Here is a 23,900-nt window from a genome sequence, read left to right on the forward strand (position 1 = left end):
TCGAAAGAGGAGAGGGTAGCTCGAGACAAGTAAGAATTTGACGCATTGTTTAAAAGCATTCTGGAAACAATTGCGGCCAGGAACTATACCATCCATGTCCCAACCGATATCACAACTCTATAGAAATAGAATTTGTATCCTTTTTCATTAATTTGTCTATATAATGATTTATTAAATTTATTTCCTTTGCACTAATTAGATATAAAGAAAAGTGCGTTGGAGCTGGCCACCACTGATGAGTGGTCACAGGTTATGGTGGATCCACACGGTGGGTTAGAGAAAAGATAGTTCACACTTCCACCTATATGGCCGGATTGGGCACCTGTGACTAGAACTCATGCATATCAGGGTTAGACTCGCACACAGAAAGGATTGATGCCTTGAAGTGTGGGTTAGATCCACCAGAACAGACAGTTACAATCAACAAGATGGCATGATCATGAAATGCTTGTATAATGTGCATGTGTGGGCTGAAAGCTTGAAATGCACATTTCTTTGCATAGGAAAGTCACATGAAGATTCGGATACCATTTTTACGATATACACGGAAAAAGCTTTCATATGATACCCATATTGGGGGGTCCCTAAATTTTAGGAGATCCCTAAATTTTAGGAGGTTCCTAAATTTTAGGAGCCTTGAATTAGCCTAAAAATGCTAGTCCTAAAAAATAGGGATGTCATTCTAAAAATAATAAGTTCTGTACTCTGACTGTGCTTACTAAATTTGGTTGTTTCTATTCTTGACAGTATTCAACCCAAAAAGGAAGGCCATAGAGAAGAGACAAGTGTCAAGACACTTGTCACACAAGTTTCCAAGTGTCCCACCACTTGTCCATCTCATGACATGTGGCTGGACACTTGTCTTGTGCTACTCCACTTTCCCCTTTTGTACTAGCTCTCCCCTCTCCTATAAATAAGAGCTCGTTTTTCTTCATTCAACATCATTTTTCTTTGCTGTAAACTCATGTACAACACCCACAGATAGCTAGAAACTGGCCCCATCCATCCCCATCATCATCCCCCGCTTCTCCATTATCAAATTCCTCCATATTCCCTCTTCTATCACTGTTGTTTACAGGACAGCAAGCCTGTAAATTCATTACAGCACCTCCTTCTCGAGCTCTTTCTTCCATTTTAGCAACAAGAAGCAAGCCCTATCCATGTACTGCTGATCAACGATGGAGAAAGGCTAATTTCCCCTTTTTCTTCTCTCATACTGTAAAGAAATCAGTTCTTATCATTGCATAATAGATAATGCATGTGTGTTTGTACATCTTTGCATGATCTTGTGAGAGTGAGAATTACTTTTTCTCACTCTCAGGTTGATTGTAACTGAGCTCTTCCCTAAGGGACTTGGGTTGAGCAGAAATACATTCCTTCGGGGGGGTTGCCCATCTTCAAACCTCAATCTTGTCTCCATTACTTTTACATTTTCATGGCTATAATTTTGTGAGTAATTTTCATTTTCAGCTTTAAGTGTTCATTCTCTTTTATATTAAATCTCGGAAACAAACGAATATCATAATTGTTAAGCATACTACGTTGTTCGGGGCATTTACAGTGGTATCAGAGCTTTGGCTCGGTCCTCACCCCCAACACTGGTAGTGCTTACAATTATAAGTTTGTTTGTTTTCAGCCCTTGCATTGAGTGCTTGAGCTTTTTTTTTTTCTTAAAATTCTCAATGGATCAGTCGAGTGCTATCCTTCAAGCCATTCAAAGTCTTAGAGAGGAGAATCGGCAAATTCATGAGCAACTTCTCAAACAAGAAAAAGTTGAGAATCCCAAAGAATTCAAGGAAAGAAGCCCATCTACTTCAAGGAGACAAAGCCATACCAATGAAAGGAGCCGAACAAGAAGTCCAACTACTTCTAAGAGGCAGTCCCATTCTACTTCAAGACAAAGAAAGAGATCGCGTCGAAGCTCATCCTCTTCTTCAAAGTCATTTGGCGCCTATTCTGATGGATCCTCTTCTAGTAACGAAGAGTCACACCCTTCTCATGGAAGACCTCATCATCATCAAAGGCGTCGACATTCTTCACCCTTGTCTCCATCTTCATCCCCATCAAGCACTTCATCATCTTCAACCTCAAGATCCGAGCATGGACGAAGGCATAAGAAGAAGAAGAAGACTAAGTCACTATCTCAACTTGAAAAGAAGATCAAGTTCAGTATGTATGATGGTTCCCAAAATCCTGATCTTCTTCTGAAGTTTATTCATCAATTTCAAATTTTGTATGGTCATGACAAGTATAAAGAAAAAGAAAAGATTAAGTTTGCAGCTTTACATTTAACCGACTTAGCCCATACTTGATGGATGGGGTTGGAATATGATCATGCTGCCCCAAAATCATGGCGGTCCTTTGTTCGCATGATACAAAGCCAATTTCTTCCTGTTCATTTCAAAAGAGATGTAAAAATGGAATGGGATCGGCTTTGGCAAAGGAAAAATGAGTCACTTGGTGACTATACCAAGAGATTTTGGGAGCTACTTTTGAAGGTCCAACATTTCAAGAAGATCAGCAGTTCGGAAAAGCTTAGGAAGTTTCAAGGAGGTTTGCATTTTAAACTTCGTACTGCTCTTAATCATTATCATTGTTCTAGTCTCAGGGAACTCATTGACCATGCTGAGACATGGGAAATGGATCACAATGGCAACAAATCATTCCAAAAGAATGATAACAAGAGAGTAGCTGACGATGAGGAGTATTCAGCCCCAAATGAAGGACAAAAACAGCGGCAAAAGCAGCCATCAAATCAAAAGAAGATGAAGCCCTATGCACCTCCTAATGCTCCTCAATTTCGCTCCAATCTATACCCACAAGCAAAGCAACCTTCCAAAGAAGAAAAGCAACGCTTCATGAAAGAAGGGAAGTGCTTTAAATGTGGACAAACAGGCCACATAGCGAAGCAATGTCCAAACAAGGGACAAAGCAAGGTTTCTGACAACAAGCCTAAGTCACCAGTGAAAATCAATGCTATCAGTGATGTAGTGCATGTCATCTCTTCTGAAGGGATTCAGATGGATCCTAAAAAGATCAGGATAATCCAAGAATGGCCTCATCTTCATGATGTACATGAGGTGCGATCGTTTCTTGGCTTATGTTCTTATTACCGCCGCTTCATCAAGCATTTTGCACATATGGCTTCTCCACTTCATGACCTTACATAGAGGAAGATCTCTTTCCAATGGAAGGAAAAAGAGAAGGCAGCCTTCACAAGGCTGAAAACAGCTCTTACTTCTGGACCTGTTCTTATCATTCCAGATCTGGTAAAACCATTTGTGGTGGAAGCAGATGCTTGCGATGATTGTATTGGTGCAGTGCTAAATCAAGAAGGCCATGCCGTAGCCTTTGAAAGCCACCGTCTAAATGATGTGGAGAAAAGGTATGACATTTATGAAAAGAAGCTCTTAGCAGTGGTTCATGCTTTAAAGATATGGAAACATTATCTTTTAGGCAATGAATTCCTTATTAAAACTGATCATCAAAGCTTGAAGTATTTCAAGACTCAAAACCATTTGCAGGAGAAACATGCAAGATGGGAAAATTTCTTGTCTATGTTTCATTTTCAAATTATGTACACTCCAGGGAAACAAAATGTAGTTGCTGATGCACTTTCTAGAGTGCCTCGCATTGCAACTATTACAATGGCTCATCATGAAGATTTTCAAACGATGAAGAATACTTTTGATGAAGATACTGATTTTGCAACAATTTGGTCAAATTTACAGCAAGGCGGTTCTCATCCAGATTATTCCATCAAAGACGGTTACCTTCTCATGAACAATCGCCTTTGTGTCACTCTTCCTGTTTGACAAAAGGTGCTTAAAGAAAGTCATGAACCCCCTTATGCAGGGCATAGAGGGAGGGCAGCCACTCTAAGTGCATTTGAGCACTACTTTTATTGGCCAACATTACGAAGAGATACACATAACTTCATTGAGGCTTGTCTGGTATGCCAAAAATCCAAATATGATAGGCAGAAGATTCCAGGATTGTTGCAACCTCTTCCAGTGCCCAAAGATCTATGGGAATCTATCACAATGGATTTCATCTCAGGTATTCCAAGAACACCTCAAGGTCATGATATGATTTGGGTCATAATTGATAGAATCAGCAAACAATCACATTTTATTCCATGTCATAAAACATTGAAATCCGCACAAGCTGCAAGACTTTTCATTCAACATATCTTCAGATTACATGGTATGCCTTCTGAGATCATTTCAGATAGAGACTCCAAATTCACAAGTAACTTTTGGCGTGCTTTATTTGAGAATTTGGGAACCACTTTAAAGTTCTCCTCAGCTTTTCATCCTCAAACTGACGGCCAAACAGAGGTGATGAATCTCACTCTTTTGGATATGTTGAAAGCTTATGTTAGTGAACATAAGTCACAATGGGAGAAATATCTTCCATTATTGGAGTTTGCTTACAACAATACAGTGCACTCATCCACAGGGAAAGCTCCAAATGAAATAGTATAGGGTAAAGTGATTCCTCCTCCAATTATTCGCACTAAAGATAAGATTTTTGCTGCTGATGAGTTTGCTTCAGATTTAAAAACCGCAATGGATCAAGTTCGAGCCACTATCAAAGTTGCCCAAGAGCGACAAAAGAAGCAAGCAGATAAATGAAGAAGACCTTTGGCTTTTGAAAAAGGTCAATATGTCTTGCTAAAGTTTGATAAAAGCAGACTCAAATAAGGTTCTGGTCAAAATTCATCTTTTCCAAAGCTCTCCAGTAGATACTTTGGGCCCTTCAAAGTGATTGAGAAAATAAATGAAGTTTCTTATCGACTTGAGCTTTCTGCTCATTGGAAAATACACAATGCTTTTCATGTAAGTTTGCTAAAACCTTACATAGGACCAGAACCAAAGGAACCCATTATTGAAGATCCCCCAGAAGTTGAAGAAACAGAGCAACTCTTGGAACGTGAAAAGATTTTGTTTCTCAAGGATCGAACCACGAGAAGTGGCCTTGTGACACGAAAATTCTTACTAAAATTCAAGAATCTACCCACAACAGATGCAGAGTGGGTAGAAAAATTCATGAAGGATTACCCAAATATTCTACAGCAATATCAAGAAGCTTTTCAGCTGAGGACAGCTGAATAAAAGCCAAAGGGCTGTCACAACTCTATAGAAACAGAATTTGTATCCATATTCCCTCCATATTCCCTCTTCTATCACTGTTGTTTACAGGACAGCAAGCTTGTAAATTCATTACAGCACCTCCTTCTCGAGCTCTTTCTTCCATTTTAGCAACAAGAAGCAAGCCCTATCCATGTACTGCTGATCAACGATGGAGAAAGGCTGATTTCCCCTTTTTCTTCTCTCATACTGTAAAGAAATCAGTTCTTATCATTGCATAATAGATAATGCATGTGTGTTTGTACATCTTTGCATGATCTTGTGAGAGTGAGAATTACTTTTTCTCACTCTCAGGTTGATTGTAACTGAGCTCTTCCCTAAGGGACTTGGGTTGAGCAGAAATACATTCCTTCGGGGGGGGGGGGGGGGGGGGGGGGGTTGCCCATCTTCAACCCTCAATCTTGTCTCCATTACTTTTACATTTTCATGGCTATAATTTTGTGAGTAATTTTCATTTTCAGCTTTAAGTGTTCATTCTCTTTTATATTAAATCTCGGAAACAAGCGAATATCATAATTGTTAAGCATACTACGTTGTTCGGGGCGTTTACAACCGACATCTTCCCCGCCCATCCTCACAGGAGCCCCTCACCGGCATAGCCTCAGTCGCCCAACCACCCAGACTCGCCCCACCTCGTGCAAATAGAGTAGCCCCTATGATATATAAGCAGCTTAACAAAGGCCGTCCTGCCATAACTTTTTATCTTTAAATGGTTAACGGGGTAGGCTCCCCACCTGTATACACTTTCCTTACCTATTGCTAATATATGCCATGTCTTTAACAAGCACTAGAATATGCATCGCAATCAGCATCATAGAATTTCAATAAAGTAATATCTTGACATGATTGCATCTGTTCGTTGTACTTGATGCATGCAACTTGCATATACTCTCATGAAGTGACAAGTGGATGCAGGACGACGCAAGTCTTCATGCAAATGTGTTCAATGCCCAAGTCATCGCAAGACCACCAACCTCACAAATAACTGTGACAAAGCCATGCTGCCAAAAGTCAAAATCACCCTTGCGAGTGCCCACGTCACATGGCCCAAAGCATGATCTTAACCACTTCCTCTTTCTGGGTTACACTCTACACCGAGGACTCACGACAGCTGTTACCCCAATTGTACCAACATCGCATGTTCTAAAGAGGGTTGCAATATCTCAAGTTTATCTCCCCATCTCAATGACTGCTTCTCTAACAACGAGACTAGGGCACAATCATCACTGTAATATCCATTTCTTGAGCCTTCGGAGCTTGACATTTCCCAACCCATTGAGAGGCCGATAGCCTCAACATATTGCAATGGTTGTACTGAGGCAAGTCCCAAAAAAAGAAAGAAAGAAAGAAAGAAAGAAAGAAAGAAAAAAGAACAAGAAAAAGAAACAAAAAAGAAAAGGGAAAAGGAAAAATGAAAAGAAAAGAAAACAACAAAAAGATAAGAAGCACCCACGATCACAGCACAACACCTAGGGGTCCTCAAAATAGGTACATTTAGTGACCTTGGTTGGCTGGCTCTGTCCCTAGTCCCCTAGCCCTTTAGCATCACCCACAATTATTCAAGGCACATCAAGGGTAGGACATACTTAGGGATCTTGTCTTGCCTATGGTTAGACCTGTCACCCTGACCCATTCGCACGATTCCCTCTTGCACTCTACCTTAATACCATTGCAATCAATTGTGGTAAGCACCGCACGAATGGCCATGAAAAATACACCGTCCTCATCAAGCAAGTCCAATAACTCCCAACTATTGAAAGTGCGGTGTCCCTGTGTTCAATTATGCTACGTCGTGTAGTCACAACGTAAAGGATGTCTCATACACCTTCACGTGTACTTCTTCTCAACACGGACAACTTTGCTTCATCCACACATTGTTACGAGAAACCATTCCGCGATCTTCTAACTACGTAATATCTAAGTATGCACGAGCACTCACATAATATCTAAACTAAAATATATACACAATTTGGGTCCTCAAGTGCAAGACAATACTCTCAGCTTTCTTAGAGTTCAACCTGTTTCCCAAACTAATTGAACTATGTCTTGTGCATGATAGAGAAGACTAGCACTATCCCTAGGGAGAGACCACCTATGAGAGATTTTCAATTGCAGGTATTGAAGACTCTAATGAAAGTGTCATTCACTCTTCATTGACACTCAACTCTGAATTCTTATCCTTTATCATCCTGCAAGCCCGCAAAGAATCGTCATGTGCAAAATCCCCAACAAACCAACACTTGTGCTGGCCATCAATGCAATCCCCAACAAAGAACAACCCTACCACCAACTCCAACAACCCTACCACCAGCCACCTAGGCCACCAACGTGCCCCCAACAACCTTCGTCCACACCACCACCAACACTTCTCCACGGCAACCACTAATGTCCCTTCCACCCACGTCTTTAGTGCATGCCATAGCCTGCTACCAATGATGGTGAGTGCCATGGGACTGGCACTCATCTAGGAGGGGGATAATGTTAACCCTCAGATGAACAAGGTGGAAATTTTGGAAAAGCTAAAGCAGAAGACAAAGGCCAAGGCAAAATGAAACAAAAGATGAAGGTGCGCCAAGAAAAATCTAGAAACACAAGAAGCACAGGAAAAGTCCTAAATAAGGAAAAAAGGTACATAAAGAAAAGAGCAAGCGCATCATGATTTAATTTAAGGAGCGCCGGGCTCTCACCCGTGCAATTTGTAAATGTAGATGGGCGGTGGAAAGGAAGCTAGGAAGATAGAAGGACAATGGGAAAAAGGGCCTAAGCCACGGCTAGCCATGTAAAAAAGGGGATAAGGGGATGACCGCCCAAAAGGGACTTAGAGTTTTGTATATAAAGTTGAAAAGTGAATGAGAAGCTCATTCTTGTGTGTGGCCAAAAGTGGGTCTCCTCTTCTTCTTTTTCTTGCTTGCTTGAGATTGTGCTTGAGAGAGGGAGTGTGAGAGTGTGAGGGAGTGAGTGTGTGAGGGTGAGGGACTGGGGAGGAGAAGCTCTCCATCTTCTCCTCTCTTCTTCTCTTCTTTTCTCTTCTCTTGTCTTGCTCGCCGCTATGGAGCTTGGAGCGTGGAGCTTGAGGATGGAGCTTGCTTGAATCTTGCACTTGGATCGTGGAGCTACCGGAGTGCGCAGTGTCATCGTGTTGGGGGGTCGAAGGTCTACCACCGGGGTTCAGAGCAGAAGAGGAGTGAAGGATTCAAGGTTAGGAGAGGGAGAAAGGAATGGGGTTTGATAGGTCTTGGGTTTGAGAGATGATTCAGTTGGAGAAGAAGACCTCAAGCTTTTTCATATACTTAGCTTACATGAATGGAATTAAATACTTTTACTTGATTACATCAAATGGGTATGAGGTTAATAGATCAATACATATAGAGATTTTATCTCAGATTTAATCCAAATACATATTTCAAATGCAAGCTCAAACAGTTTCTATTTCATGAACGCCAATGAACAACAACTCCAAGATACAAGTATTTGAGTGGTAGACTCCACTACTTCCAAGACATAGATCAAAAACTCATGAAATGCATTGTCAAGGCTTTTAATTCACTTCAGCCCTATTTTAAAATAGTAATCTCCAGCCCATAAACAAGCTCCAAAAATGCACATAATCTCAAGAATAAGCCTCTCTAATCACTCTGAAATGAAGCCCTGATGTTTAGAGGTCAATATCATCACTTACAACCACATAGATCACTTGATTTCCCTTCAAATGGACAAGAACAGTGGGCTGCCCTATTTATGAAAGGCTTTAGTAGTCAGCCCCATACACCTCCAAATAACTCCCCTTTGCTTTCCCCAAAGTCACTCAAGTACTTGGGCACAAGACGGGCTTCATTGGACCATCAATATGGTAGGAGAATGAAAGAAGATGTACATAAGAGCAAGCTGAATACTTTATCTCAGTTTTTCCCTTTTATGGACTATCATACCATTCCTTTTCGTGATACCAAATGGATGGGTCAAAGAGACTCTCACCTTCTTTGTTCGTATCTCCTCTCTTTCTTCAGTTTGCTCTGAGTTTTCATGCTTTAGAGAGCCTTTAGCTCTCCCTCCATCTGCCACAAGTATGCAGGCCCAAAAATTGCGCCAAAAAATGTGGCCTGCTCTTCCCTTAGCTCCCACACAAAAGTTTGACCATTTAGGTCACTTACAAGTCACATAAGTCCATTATTCCAGGTCCCATACAAACCTAGTGGAATTTTGGCACTTTTCTTGATTTCCAGGCAAATATTCCTCTTGAACCAATGTGACTTAACCTGCAGACTATCAATTACCTCCTGTTGGTCAAGTTGTGGGTTCCCATAGACTTAATTTTTGTCAATTTACATGGTACAACTGAAAATTGCATGTCAAGTTTCAAAAGAACTTATGAGATTAAGTGATATCTAAGTCAGATGTTGGGAAATAATGACTAAATTATGTAAGAAACCCCCTCCTAACCTGCACATCCTCCGGCATGTGCCATTTCATGAAATTGCAGGTTAAGGATACTCTTCTTCTAACATATCTTCATGTGCTTCCTCTAAGTCTTCTTCTTCTTCCTTGTCTTCAAGTAGATGGCTCACATCTAATTCATCAAGCTCATAAGTAGAAGACTCTCTTCGTTTGAAGAGTTTGATACATTTTCCGACTATTGGTATCTTGACCATGGATCCATCCATTTTAGCCAAAGTGTAAGTAGCATTATCATGTATCACCTTCACCACATATGGTCCAAACCATCGCTTGGCTAGCTTCCTATGAGCACTATATTGATTGTCCAAGTTGCTGTCATAGACAAGTACCCAATCATTCTCTTGAATAGCTCTTGGATGGAGTCAATGATGCTTGTCAAATCTCTTCTTATTATTCAATCTTGCTGCCTTCAGCCTTTCAATGGCTTCCTTGACATCTTGTGGCCTTCTTTCAAGCTGCCTTATGCGTAAAATCAACAGCTCTTCTCTATTTATGCCTTCATCCCAAGGCAAGATACTCCATGTGATAATAGACTCCTCAATAGGCATAATAGGTGGCTGCCCATATATTAGTTCAGTCGGCATATAACCTGTTACTGCACTATGGGTAGTTCTATCAACCCATAACGCGAATGGAAGCAGTTTAGGCCATTCTCTCATCTTCCCTCTGCAAGACTTTGCCAAAGCTTTGAGAATTGGTTGATGACCTCTTTCACTCTTACCATTGCCTTCAGGATTGTAGGCTGATGTAAGAGATAGCTTGATTCCCAATTGAGCAAAGAAATGGCAAGCCTCATCGACATCCGATTCTCCTCTATCAGCAATTACTTTGGCAACACAGTCATACCTGCAAAACACTTCTTCAAGTAAAAATCTACAAACAGCTTGAGTGGACTTTGTTGTCAAGGATTTTCCTTCCACCTGATTTGTGAGATCTTCTCTAGCAAGCACTAGATATCTCATGTTCCAAATTCCTGTAGGCATGGTTACTAAACGGCTGAAGCCCATCTCTATGCTTAACCATAGAGTATATTTGACAAATATGACAAGTCTCAACAAAATGCTCAATGTCTTTATACATGTTTTGCCACCAAAATTTCTCTTTTATTTTGGCAAAAGTGCCCCATATGCCTCTATGGCTAGCCAATAGGCTTTCATGAAATTCTTGCATGACCTGTCTTTGAGTCTTATTATCTCCTAGGACACGAAAAGGTGCTCTTCCTTTCTTCTTCACATACCTCCAAAGGTATCCATCTTTGAGAAAGAAGCCATAAGCCTTTCTCCTAATTCTCTTGAACTCTTCATTAGTCCAATCTTCCTTCTTTGTCATAGTGCTCAAGAATTGGCCAATTTTTAGCCAATCATCTGCACAATATTCTTCTTTAAAATGAGAACAAACCAAAACAAAACATTGAGCATGTTGTCTTTCAGCTGCCCACCATCCTTCCATGGTTGTTTCTTCTATCTTTGCTGCTGTAAATTCTATTACAGTAGCTGAACCTGTTGTACTTGCCCTGTACCTACATTTATGACAGTTGTACCATCATTAAGAATAGTTTTACTTGCTGTTTTCAGATTTGAACCTGCAATTACAGCATCATTTGTAGCAAATATAGACTCTGTTTCTTCCTCATCCATCATCTCTTCTTTATCCTTATATCTGGCATGTGAAAGTATGTCAGCAAACTGGATTTTCTATTCCTGCAATATGTTTCAAATCAAGATTTAAGGATTTAATATAGGTTATCCATCTTAGCATAGCTATGTCGGGAGTGGAGCAGTTGGCAATCATGCCCAAGAGTTGAAGACAATCTGTTTCAACTACTACATGTGCACCCATGAAGTACTCCCGATCACACTTCAATGCAGTTACAACTCTTTAATTTGAGCATATCTTCTTTGACGTTCATTAAGAACCTTTGCTCCAAAGCAGATTGCATATATGTTGCCCTCAAGATCATCTTTACCAACTGCCCATCTTATCCCAATAGGACTTATGTCTACCGTGAGTATGATAGGCTGTCCATTAGAGTAATTAGCCCTCTTCAAGGTGGGGGCTGAAATCAACAATTTCTTCAATTTTCGAATAGCTTGTGTATGCTCTTTTTCCCACATAAACCTTTGGCCTTTTCTTAACAGTTGATAAAGATTTTGAGCAACATGAGCGAAGTGTGGGATCCAAATAAGATAGAAAACACATGCTCCAAGAAATCTTCTCACCTCCAAACCTTTGTGAATATTTCCCACATTTTGCTGATAGCATCAATCTTGATTGGACAAGGCTTTCGGCCATATTGACCACACATATGCCCAACCACAAGAACTTCTTCGACTCCAAAAATAGATTTAGCACTTGAAAGAGTAAGATGAACTTCTTCCAATTTAGACAAGATTTGAGCACAATCATTAATATGATCGGAAACAAACTTGCGGCATCCAAGCTCATTGAGCTCTTCATTCTTCTCATGAATTTCACATCCTTTGATCGGTACATCATCAAGAAAAGGAAGAGTTAGTTGGGGAATATAATCTCTCAATATTTTATGTATGGAATTCATCATGTGAGCCACTGAATTTGTAGCTCCTTAAGGTAGAGTACACATGCGGATTAAACCAAGAGGCGTCTTCATTGTGGTAATGTCTCAGCTCTCCAAAGCAAGCTGAAATTGGTCATAGCCAGAATATAAATCACCCATGGAATAAAATGCTCTACTTGCAAAAGCCTCAATAAATTCATCAACAATTGGCCCTGAACCAACATTTCTAATAGTGACTTTATTGACAGGTTGTGACTTTATTTCTCTACCTGCAAAAGCCTCAGCAAATTCATCAACAATTGGCCCTAAACCAACATTTCTAATAGTGACTTTATTGATCAACATTTCTAATAGTGACTTTATTACTCTACCTACAAAAGCCTCAGCAAATTCATCAACAATTGACCCTAAACCAACATTTCTAATAGTGACTTTATTGACAGGTTGTAAATCTTGAATGAATCACAAAGATCCATTCTTCTTAGGCACGGTAAACCATCAGTTAGAATACGGAGCTGAAGATGGCTCCAATATTCGCATCTTTATCTTTTCATTTAAAAGCTCCAGTAACTTTGGCAAATGATCCCTTGGTACCGGAATTGGTTTAAGATTCCAAGGGATGTGTGGGACCGTGAAAATCACCATTGGTGCCACAATACTTGGATCCACACAGCCAATTTCATGAGGCTGAAATGAAAAATCTTTTCCATGTTTCTTTAATATCCGCATAAAGGTTTTCTTTTCAGCTGGCAAAAGAAAAGAGTCTTCACCAATTTTTAGCTCCTGTAAGCTCTCAGCTGTAAATTGGTGACCAAAATCTTTGGGGTCATGAAGACTTGGCTATTGGATGTCCTTTCACCCAATCCCTAACTTTCGGGAGGTAGTGGAGTTGCCACCGGCTTGACCTTCTTGTCAACTATCTTATACTTCATCTCTACTCTTATCTCAACCCTGTTTGGCTGTCCAAAAGCTTCATGACCAGAAAATTCTTGAATTATGTCATAAATATCCAATGTGCATACTTGTACGGATTGATTTCCAGCCTGATTTTCTGCATGAACAGCTGCATGTATTTCAGCCAATGTATCATTATAAATCAGCCCATAAAATAGTCCTGAAATTTCTTCATTTTCAGTCAAAACATCAACTTGCTTTAGCTCCCGTTCCACATGACATAAATGCTTTCTTTCAGCCCTATTCATGGCTAAAAATTGTTTATAACAGCCCACACTGTTGGCCGTAAATACTTGCAAGTCAGCTTTTGGCATAGCCCCCTTTACATGTGGAGGAAAATTTTTATGACATGAAGCAGTGCCATAGCCTCCACTTATAGTAGTGCAACCCAAAAACCCTTAAATTCTCGGGCATTAGGAGGCACATGATGATCTCTCAATCGATCTCTATTTCGGTGATGATTTACACATACAATCAGAAATTGGACAGCTTTGTCATTATCGTTACTTCTTATCCGAGCATATGATGAACCATCATCAAGGGCCTTTGTCTCCAAACGAGACTAAAAAATAAAAGGTTGACCAAGAATGATAGGATAGCTACAGGAATCTTGAACAAAGAAATGAAATTCATCTTTTACATTACCAATAATAACTCGTACATAAGGACATACTGCATAGAGATCGCTAGAAGAATTATTGGCTGCTTTCATGCGTCATCCTGGGTCCACATCTATGGGCTATCCGCCGTTCTCATAGAGACTTCTTGACATGACATTGATCTCTGAGCCATGGTCTATAAGGGAAATGCATGGAGTCTCTCTTTCTCCAATCTTGACAATGGTTTCGGTGGTCACCCTTGCCCAATGGGTACGGGAGTAGTGACTACTTGGAATAAGATGAGCATCAATCTCTTCTTGCATGTTGTGAAGACGAGCTTGTTTCTTATGCATGGGCTACTCTTTAGATTGAGAGGACCCCACTATAACATTCTCTGCAATAGCTTCTTCAAATTTTTCTTCATAGATGTCTTCATCTTTGGCTTCTATGGGGCTGCAATCAATTCTTTGATTGCCTCCAATCGAATCCCTTGAGTATTTAGCTTCTCTTCATCCTGAAAATACACATGAACAGCTTGCAAAAAAGCATGCACAAATTCTTCAGTTTCTTCACCAACATATTGTCTTTTCCGTTTAATTACATCAATTTTTACATCATGAAATCCTCATTTTGTAATTCCAAGAATTTCACCCAATGTAAATTCAATTTTGCTTCCAAGAATCCTTTCTTCTAGGATCCGCTTGAGATCCATCGCAGTCTCTATGTCAGACTGCAACTTGTAGCTGGGATGTTTACCTTTTTGCTTTCCTTCTGTCTTCTTTGCTTGTGGGGCATTTTCCATATCATGCTTTGGCGGTGGTGGTGGATTTTCAGCAGCCTTCTGCTGATCCAGTCTACTTCTTGTCACATGTTTGGTTGGCCCCAAAGAGGAGGGACTAGCAACATCTTCTTCTCTTCTTCTGTTTTCTTCTACTATAGCTTCTTGATTATTGATTTCAACCAACCGAGCGAAGGCTGAAAATGAATCAACCGGCTTGGTCCATTCGGTTCTTCCTCAGATGCATTGACTGGTAGTAGTTAAATCATCTTTCGATGTCTTGCCTCACTCCATGCAATCTAAGGCCTGCATCCACACTTTAGATTTTGCATCAACTTTACATGCTTTAACAATTTCATTAGTTGGCTCAATTTGCAGCCCATAGGTAGCTGCATCAACAGTTGCATAGGTTGTTCTTGTTGCCAAATCCTCCAGTCTTTTCTTCATGCCACCGTTATCAAAATTTGGCTCAAGAGGAAGCCTAGTTTCGATTGCTTGAATTTTACCATCCTTCCAAAAGACTAATTTTTGTGCCTCAGCTTCACAGAATGCACTACACTCCCTCTTATCATGCTGTAGGCTATCACACCAGATACAACGTCTTTTGAAGCCTTCTCGTACGGGTCTTTCGGCAGTTGTACATTCTCTTTCTTCAACTTTCACATCAAGCCTTTCCACCTTGGAATTAATCTCTGTTAGATTAAGATGGAGATCCTGCATGCTCTTGATCACCTCGTCCATAACATCCTTCTTTGGAGGTGGAACAACAGGATTTCTTGGTTTCTCAGCCATAGAGACAGGAGGTCGAGATACAGGAACAAGCTTGTAATGAAGGAGACCTAGGAGAGAGAAGGAGAGAAGGGAGAGACTATAGAGAGGAGAGAGAAAGAGGGTGACAAGGAGAGAGAAAGACTAGGATTAGAGAGAGAAAGGCAAGAAGAGGAGAGAGAAATGGCTGGCACCCATGGAAGGATAAGGAAGAAGGTGAAGAAGGTGAAAGGACAGATGTGTATTCATCAAAATGGTGCCTATGCAGTGTCCCTTACACCTTTTATACTTAGGTCAACTTGACCTAAGTATTTCCCCTCCATTACAATCCATACCCATTCAAAATGAAGTTTTTGTCCTCAAAAACAAAGATCAGACTTATTGGTATAGCCAAGTAGTGGGCTGCAGAGTACTACTCTGTACAACATTACGAGTGGCAAAAGGTAGTGGGGGGGAGGGGTTCTTGGCATAGACCCAGTAAAAGATTTCCTAATATTAAAGAGTAGTACTAGTCTATGCAGAGGGTGAAGGTCAACATGTAGCCACCCGGATCAAAAGGTAAAGTGGTATCGCTGCCATGCATTGGATCAGCTTTCATAAGGTCAAAGTCAAGTACAATGGAAGCATGATAGTATTCTCTAGCTCTTCCATAAGCCTCTTAGGCATCACCATGCTCTGTATGACTGAAGCATATGAGGCTGAAGTCACCATTGCATGGACTGCATCAACCCCTAAGTGGTGCATATTCATGGACCCTGCATTCTTAGTGATGTCCAAGCATTTAAACTGTAGGTCTATGGATTGACGGGGCTCCCGCATGGGGTCATGATCATCCAAATCCACATGCTGCCCTTGATTTGCTTTCTTGAACTGAGGTTCTTGTTGTGGACCCATACCAAAATGGTCTTCAACAATATCTTCTCCATCCTTTGCATCATAATATTCTAATACCAAGAGTATTTTGGTAGTCTTTGCCCTGCATGTGGCTTGATGATTACAAGATATTGGCTTAGCACATCGATAGCATAAGCCCGCAGCATGCAATTCCCGTATCATATCACTAGTAAGGTGTCTAATGCGTTTAGCCTTAGATAGCAATTTACACACGTGCTTATCACCATTGGTCAGCTCAGTAATAGTTCTGACATGCTGCTCATAGTCATCTTGCTGCTCATGTACAACAGATGGCTGTCCATGCTCATGACCATAATGCTCATGCTGTCCATATGGATGGTCATACCAATGTGGTTGCTACTCACAATGATATTCATGCTATCCATACTGCATATGGTGATAATAGCCCTGTTGCACATCAGAGGGACAGTTTGGTTGAGCATATGCATTTGCTTCCACTGATGTTTGCTGCTCACGTACATAAGCGTGCTGCTCATATACAGTAGATGGCTGTTCATGCTCATGACCATAATGCTCATGCTGTCCATATGGATGGTTGTAGCAATGAGGCTGCTACTCATAATGATACTCATGGTGTCCATACTGCATGTGGTGATAATAGCCCTGCTGCGCATCACATGCATACCCGTCATAAGCATGTTGCCTTTGATCATTGATCCCACCGCATTGGTCATGCTGTCCATAATCTCTATGAGAATGCATGTCACAAAAATGTTCATGCTGCTACCCAAATACATCTATTTGTTGTTGACTACTACCAAAACTTTGGTCATATTGTTGCCCATAAACATGCTGCCCAAGATTGCATGATGACTGTCCAACATGACTACAATGGTGTCCTTGCATCTTAGGCTGACCATAAGTATGATTATTGGCAATTCCATGAGCATAGGTATCGGGATGATGTCGGTCATAATCACTTGCTTGCTGCTCCTGCATTGCATCAGGGTCTCCATGAGGCAGCTGCCCATATGGGTGCATGGCGTAAGAATCTCCATATGCATGATGCTGACCAATGCTGTATGAGCTACCATATACATGTCCATGATCATGACTTGCATAAGAACTATGTTGCTGCATAAAGGAGTGCTTTTAAGAATAATCATGCTATCCATAATGGCCATAATCATGTTGCCCATGATAGCCATACTACTGATCAAATCCATTGGAGTATGATCCACCCTGGATCATAGCAACACCATCAATCATCCTCGAAGTGAGATCCCTTTCAGGGTGCAGTATACCATGGCCTTCCATTCTCTGTAAAACATGATTTCCCTATAGGCATGGTAGACCTAGACCATCCATCTTGAAACCACCAAGGTTGATTAATTTCCTGCAATTTGCCACAGCATGGAAATACTCTCTGCCAAACTAATCACCTAGTTGTGATTATAGCGCATATTCTATCACACCAACTTCACTAGAAGCAACAATTGCTACTCCCTTCCAAGCCAACAAAATTTTGTTTTGCACTCAAATCATGTGCCAAGATCTGACAGAAGATGCCCAACTCCAAGAAGATTGAGTACTTCACATTCTGGCACCAAGGTTTTCATCTGCGTTTTTCAAGTCTCCAAAGTTGGTTGATGATGCCCAAAGGACATCTGAATTGGCCAAGTCAATCCTTTCAACAAGAAAGTCTCTTCAACTATTACAACATGTACATCTGATGCAATAGATGAGTTTAGTAGCAATGGTCCAACACTTGCCGCCACATCTTTGTTGCCATTAGTGGTCTAATTACAATGCCAAAGCTCAGACCCTAACAATCCTTGCAAAGAACAATCGTGAAGCAGTCAACAACTCATCCTTCAGCATTTATGAAGTATTCCAGCCCAAACATTTCCAGGAATGCATTCTTATACAAACTAGTGCAATTGACCAACCCTGTTTTAAGTCCTTGTACTAGAGTTTACATGTGCCACCCATTTGAGGATCTCAGCATTGCCTTGTACTGAGCATGCACTCACTGATTTAATGCAGGCTTTTGCAGCATGTCAAGTGGTCTGTGTATGATCCATCCCGGTACATTACATGGGTAATGCCCAAAAGTAATTTCTGAAACTAACCTTCAAAGGATCCTTGTTTTAAGCAGCCCATTGTACAATAAGGGAAACTGGAGTCTTGCTAGCTTGATCATAATCCTTATCTTTTCATATGAAAAGACCAACAAAGAAGTCCTCAATCCCTGTAAAACCTTGAAGACTAGAAGGTTTGTATAGTCCCCAATCTGCCATGTGAATAACTACTGAAAACCTCCTTCTACGAGCTTCCCACATGCATCATGAAAATAAAAGGAGCTCCTTGTGCCTCTTCTTCCATCAGCTTTGGCAGATGTTCCTCATGTCTGCTCTATGAGTGATTACACTTGCTCATCTTTGCACCATGACTCGACCAAACCTTTGATAAAGGGAGGCATTGTTGTCAATGTTGATAGATACCAAATAGATGATGTCTATATTACTAGCCATTATGTAATGCCAGGTGGAATACCTCAGTGATGATGATGATTCTGAAGAGAAATTGATTTTTGCTACTAGTACGGTGAACGTCATTGCTGAAAGTGATTCTTCTGATCGTAAACCAACAAAATACCAATTGAAGAGTGCATAGGCTATCTGTGTTTCCCCTGTGCAAAATGCTCCTCAGATTGTTTGCACAAGTGATGATGATGTCCTTGAAAAGTCAATTGTGGATGATGATCATGATAGTAATAATGGAATTTCATATAAGGAGAATTCAATAACATCCGTATCTGGGGAGCTTCAGATAGGGAATGGCAGTCCAGAAGAGAGTCTCAATTGCCATCCCGACATTATGATGGAGAAGAGTGGTCTTGAGGATGAAGTCGCATTAAGGCTCATTGAGAAATTCAGAGGGCTTGATTGTCAAGAAGAGCTTGACCATCATCAACAACAAAGCACGGATCAGGGGCCTAATGATGGCATCACTGCAATATAAGCAACAATGGGGAGATATGCCTTGACATCCTCAGAGAGAAGTGGAGCTAGCCTTCACTATTTCAAAGGTTTTATTGTCCATATGCTCATTGTTGAAGGATGGCAATCCTTATGATCCTCTTGTGGGCAGTATTGTGCGGTTGTACTTGACTGATAAAGAAACCCATGATAAAACTGTTGTTTGCCTACTTCTCTTCTAGTAGGCCGCTTATGTGAGCCTTTTGTACATTTGTCCTTTCATTCAAGAACGGCACATGCAGATCCTTTCCCAATCTGTGCATAAATAGGAAGAATGCCCTCTATCTGCGACATGGCCTAACCTCATCTCTGTTTCTGTGGTGGTGGACTGGCCATGGAGCCTTCCCTGTTTCTGTTGCTGCATCTTCTCTGCATCGGAGATTCTTCCGCGGTAACATCATCTCGTGCCAAATCCAAGGAGGTGACATATGGTTTTGTCCTGAAGTTGATGCATGAGCGCACTAAATTTAGGCTCCATTCACATGATGTACCGCATGGTTCAGACAGTGGTCAGCAATCTGTAACTAGTTTTGGAGGAGTTGAAGATGCCAATAGTTATTGGATTGTCAAACCACCAAAAGATTCAACTGCTCAATAAGGGGAAAAAATTCCTGATGGTGCAGTTATCAGGTTGCAGCACATGAGGACACGCAAATGGTTGCACAGTCATTTGCATCAATCACCCAGTTTAGGAAATTTTGAAGTGAGTTGTTTTGGAGGGGAGGATGAAAGTGACACTGGAGATCTATGGATGTTGGAAACTGAAGGTAAAGGCAAGGTTTGGATGAGGGACCAAAAGGTCAGATTCCAACACATTGATACAGGAGTTTTCCTTCACAGTCATGAAAGGGTCCTACACACGGATAGCAGTAGGAAAATAGGAGGTATGTGGTCTCAAAAAGAGTATAGTAGAGAATATCTGGCTTGCAGCCGAAGGAGTTTATTTGCCTCATCTCAGTAGGGAAGCTTTACGGAGGATGATCTCGTGGAGAACCTGACCAGCAGAGAGATTTCTTGCTCAACCCTCGAATCTTGTAGCGTTCGCTGTTGGGAGTACTGGCAGCTGCTCGATATTGTGCGCATCACTCATCCCAAGCTTGATCCTAGCCTTGTCTTCTCAGTCATGGTGATGACTCAAGCTCCGCCTCCTTCCGCTCGCTTGGCTAAGCCTTGCCCAGGCCTCTCAGAGTGCTGTGGGATGATGACTTTTTGATGATAAAGAGAGCATATGATAGACGGCAATAATGGCACCTCCTTGCTCCAAATTTCCTCCCCTCCTCTTGCTCGTCGTCTCCTTCGTGCTCATGGGGCTTCTTGGCTACCAGACACTGAGAGACCACAAGATATCTACTGATCTTCTCAAGTGAAAAGACTGACACATCGAGAAACTGGAGGATGGCCATACCCTGGTAGGTTACATCATCCGGAAGGAGAGCACTCTCCACCTCGTCCTGAGGTTGCGTGGTGGTATCCACAAAATGGCAAGGAAAGAAAATAAGTGTTCAAAGCATGGATGTAAGATTCTTTTGCAGGCTTCTGAAGTGGCCTGCTTGTGAGGTAGAGAACATCATACTATAGCTGAAACTGATGCGCCACTTGCCAACTCTCAACCCTCTGAATCAACAGGGTATGGAGAGGTACTCAGGTGCTCCAGGGTGAGCCCCCAGGTATCAAGAAAGTGGTTGGAGGTGCCATGCAAGCCACCACGCAAGCCCTGGAAGAAGGGGAAGAGAGATCTTGCAAGGTTTTGGGCCGGAGCTTCCATGGCAGCTTGAGGTTCCTGAGAGAAAGAAGGGGGAAAACTCACTTTCCTAAAAGATAGTCACGATTAGTCTTTTCCCCAAGTCAAGAGGGGTCTTCTTGGAAATGGCACCCCTGAAATTGCTCTGTGAAGTAAAATCGAGCTGTCATTCTTGTCTCCTTGCCTCCAGATTTGGCCAATCCTCCTACCATAGCTCCTGTGTGTCTTCCAAGAAAGCTGTCATCTCTGCCTGTGTACCTGAAAAGTAGGGTTTATTGTTGGAAAATGAGACTAGATTTGAGGGAAAGGAGTGAGAAAGGAAGGATCTAAAAACTAAGCTCTGATACCAACTCTAATGAAGGAGACCTAGGAGAGAGAAGGAGAGAAGAGAGAGACTGCAGAGAGGAGAGAGAAAGAGAGAGAAAGAGGGTGATGAGGAGAGAGAAAGACTAGGCGTAGAGAGAGAAAGGCAAGAAGAGGAGAGAGAAATGGCTGGCAGCCATGGAAGGATAGGGAAGAAGGTGAAAGGACAGATGTGTATTTATCAAAATGGTACCTATGTAGTGTCCCTTACACCTTTTATACTTAGGTCAACTTGACCTAAGTATTTTCCCTCCATTACAAGGCTCTTTTATGGATTCAGATGGTGCAGAGGTAGATCCCCACCTTAGGTGCATCTGCTCTCTTCGGGCAATCATATTAACTGCTTCAGTGGCATCACCCCAAGCAATCTTCAATCCCGTCTCAGAATCAGGATCTTCAAGCCAATTAGTTAGCTTCTCTTGAAGAAAAGGATCCACAACCTTCAGAAACAATTCAATCTTTTGGCTCTCCATACTCTTCTAATCATCAGGATCTAGTTGAGCAAATTTGCTTTCAAATTCGCGGTGAAGAACAGTGGCAGTTAGTCCCTTATTGGGCCTTTCAACCCATTCAGTGAAGATTTTCTTCGTCATGAGGCCAGAATCTTCAAGAAAGAATTCTTCTCAAAGAGCCTTCTTGAATACAGACCATCCCGCATCTTTTTGAAAAAGACCATGAATCTGGTCCTGGAGGCCAAGCACAACCAAACAGGCAAAGTATCAGCTCGAAGCATGATGAGGAACTCCAAAGAAGACCATCTTGTCAGTATAGAGGTGGATAAAAGAGGACACATTTTTCCCATTAAACAACTGCTTCCAAAGCTTTAATGGCAGCGACATCATTCCGCTCTTCATCTTGTCTCCAGTGTTGCTACAGTTGCATCTGCTTCTGCTGCTGAAATTGCTATTGTTGTTGTTGGCTCTCTTGTATTAGATGAACCAACTGCTGCAAGGCATCTCCTCTCGAACTTGATGATTCTGCCATTGTACTTTCTCTTCTGCAGAGCTGACCTTCACGTCGGGTTCACCACTGTCGTCGTGTTGGGGGATCGAAGGTCTACCACTGAGGTTTAGAGCAGAAGAGGAGTGAAGGATTCAAGGTTAGGAGAGGGAGAAAGGAATGGGGTTTGATAGGTCTTGGGTTTGAGAGATGATTCAGTTGGAGAAGAAGACCTCAAGCTTTTTCATATACTTAGCTTACATGAATGGAATTAAATACTTTTACTTGATTACATCAAATGGGTATGAGGTTAATAGATCAATACATATAGAGATTTTATCTCAGATTTAATCCAAATACATATTTCAAATGCAAGCTCAAACAGTTTCTATTTCATGAACACCAATGAACAACAACTCCAAGATACAAGTATTTGAGTGGTAGACTCCACTACTTCCAAGACATAGATCAAAAACTCATGAAATGCATTGTCAAGGCTTTTAATTCACTTCAGCCCTATTTTAAAATAGTAATCTCCAGCCCATAAACAAGCTCCAAAAATGCACATAATCTCAAGAATAAGCCTCTCTAATCACTCTCAAATGAAGTCTTGATGTTTAGAGGTCAATACCATCACTTACAACCACATAGATAACTTGATTTCCCTTCAAATGGACAAGAATAGTGGGCTGCCCTATTTATGACAGGTTTTAGCAGTCAGCCCCATACACCTCCAAATAACTCCCCTTTTCTTTCCCCAAAGTCACTTAAGTACTTGGGCACAAGACGGGCTTGATTGGACCATCAATATGGTAGGAGAATGGAAGAAGACGGACTTCATTGGACCATCAATATGGTAGGAGAATGGAAGAAGACGTACATAAGAGCAAGCTGAATACTTTATCTCAGTTTTTCCCTTTTATGGACTGTCATACCATTCATTTTCGTGATACCAAATGGATGGGTCAAAAAGACTCTCACCTTCTTTATTCGTATCTCTTCTCTTTCTTCAGTTTGCTCTAAGTTTTCATGCTTTGGAGCATGCACCGTAGCCTTTACCTCTCCCTCCATCTGCCACAGGTATGCAAGGCCGAATATTGTGCCAAAAAATGTGGCCTGCTCTTCCCTTAGCTCCCACACAAAAGTTTGACCATTTAGGTCACTTACAAGTCACATAAGTCCATTATTGCAGGTCCCATACAAACCTAGTGGACTTTTGGCACGTTTCTTGATTTCCAGGCAATATTACTCTTGAACCAATGTGACTTAACCTGCAGACTATCAATTACCTCCTGTTGATCAAGTTGTGGGTTCCCATAGACTTAATTTTTGTCAATTTACATGGTACAACTGAAAATTGCATGTCAAGTTTCAAAAGAACTTATGAGACTAAGTGATATCTAAGTCAGATGTTGGGAAATAATGATTGAATTATGTAAGAAAATTTCTTATGTGGATCTTAATGAAGTTCTTCTGCAAACATAAGGACTCTATAATTTATATCATGAATAGAAAACTTTTTGATAGCGGGAGAGGAGGTAAGCTCACTACACCCATAGATATGGATACGCGTCGGCTATGTGAGAGGTAGCCACTAGTGCTCGGCTTGGAACGCTTGAAACAATAAGCGGTCCGTGGGTCTTGGCGGTTGAGTGAAAGCTCCCACACACATTTACATATGCATGTAAACTTTACAAAGACATAAGTAAAGCCATAAC

The 23,900-nt window shown here is 41.3% G+C and overlaps 1 pseudogene; it reads left to right on the forward strand.

The window, feature by feature from the left end:
• The first annotated feature begins 19,473 nt into the window (after positions 1–19,473).
• On the forward strand, positions 19,474–20,137 carry LOC148015981 (stromal cell-derived factor 2-like protein pseudogene; annotated as a pseudogene).
• Positions 20,138–23,900: the final 3,763 nt, after the last annotated feature.

The sequence above is a fragment of the Lygodium microphyllum genome, chromosome 23 (assembly GCF_053477565.2).
Source record: "Lygodium microphyllum isolate KBCC chromosome 23, Lygodium_microphyllum_v1.1.10, whole genome shotgun sequence".
NCBI lineage: Eukaryota > Viridiplantae > Streptophyta > Polypodiopsida > Schizaeales > Lygodiaceae > Lygodium > Lygodium microphyllum.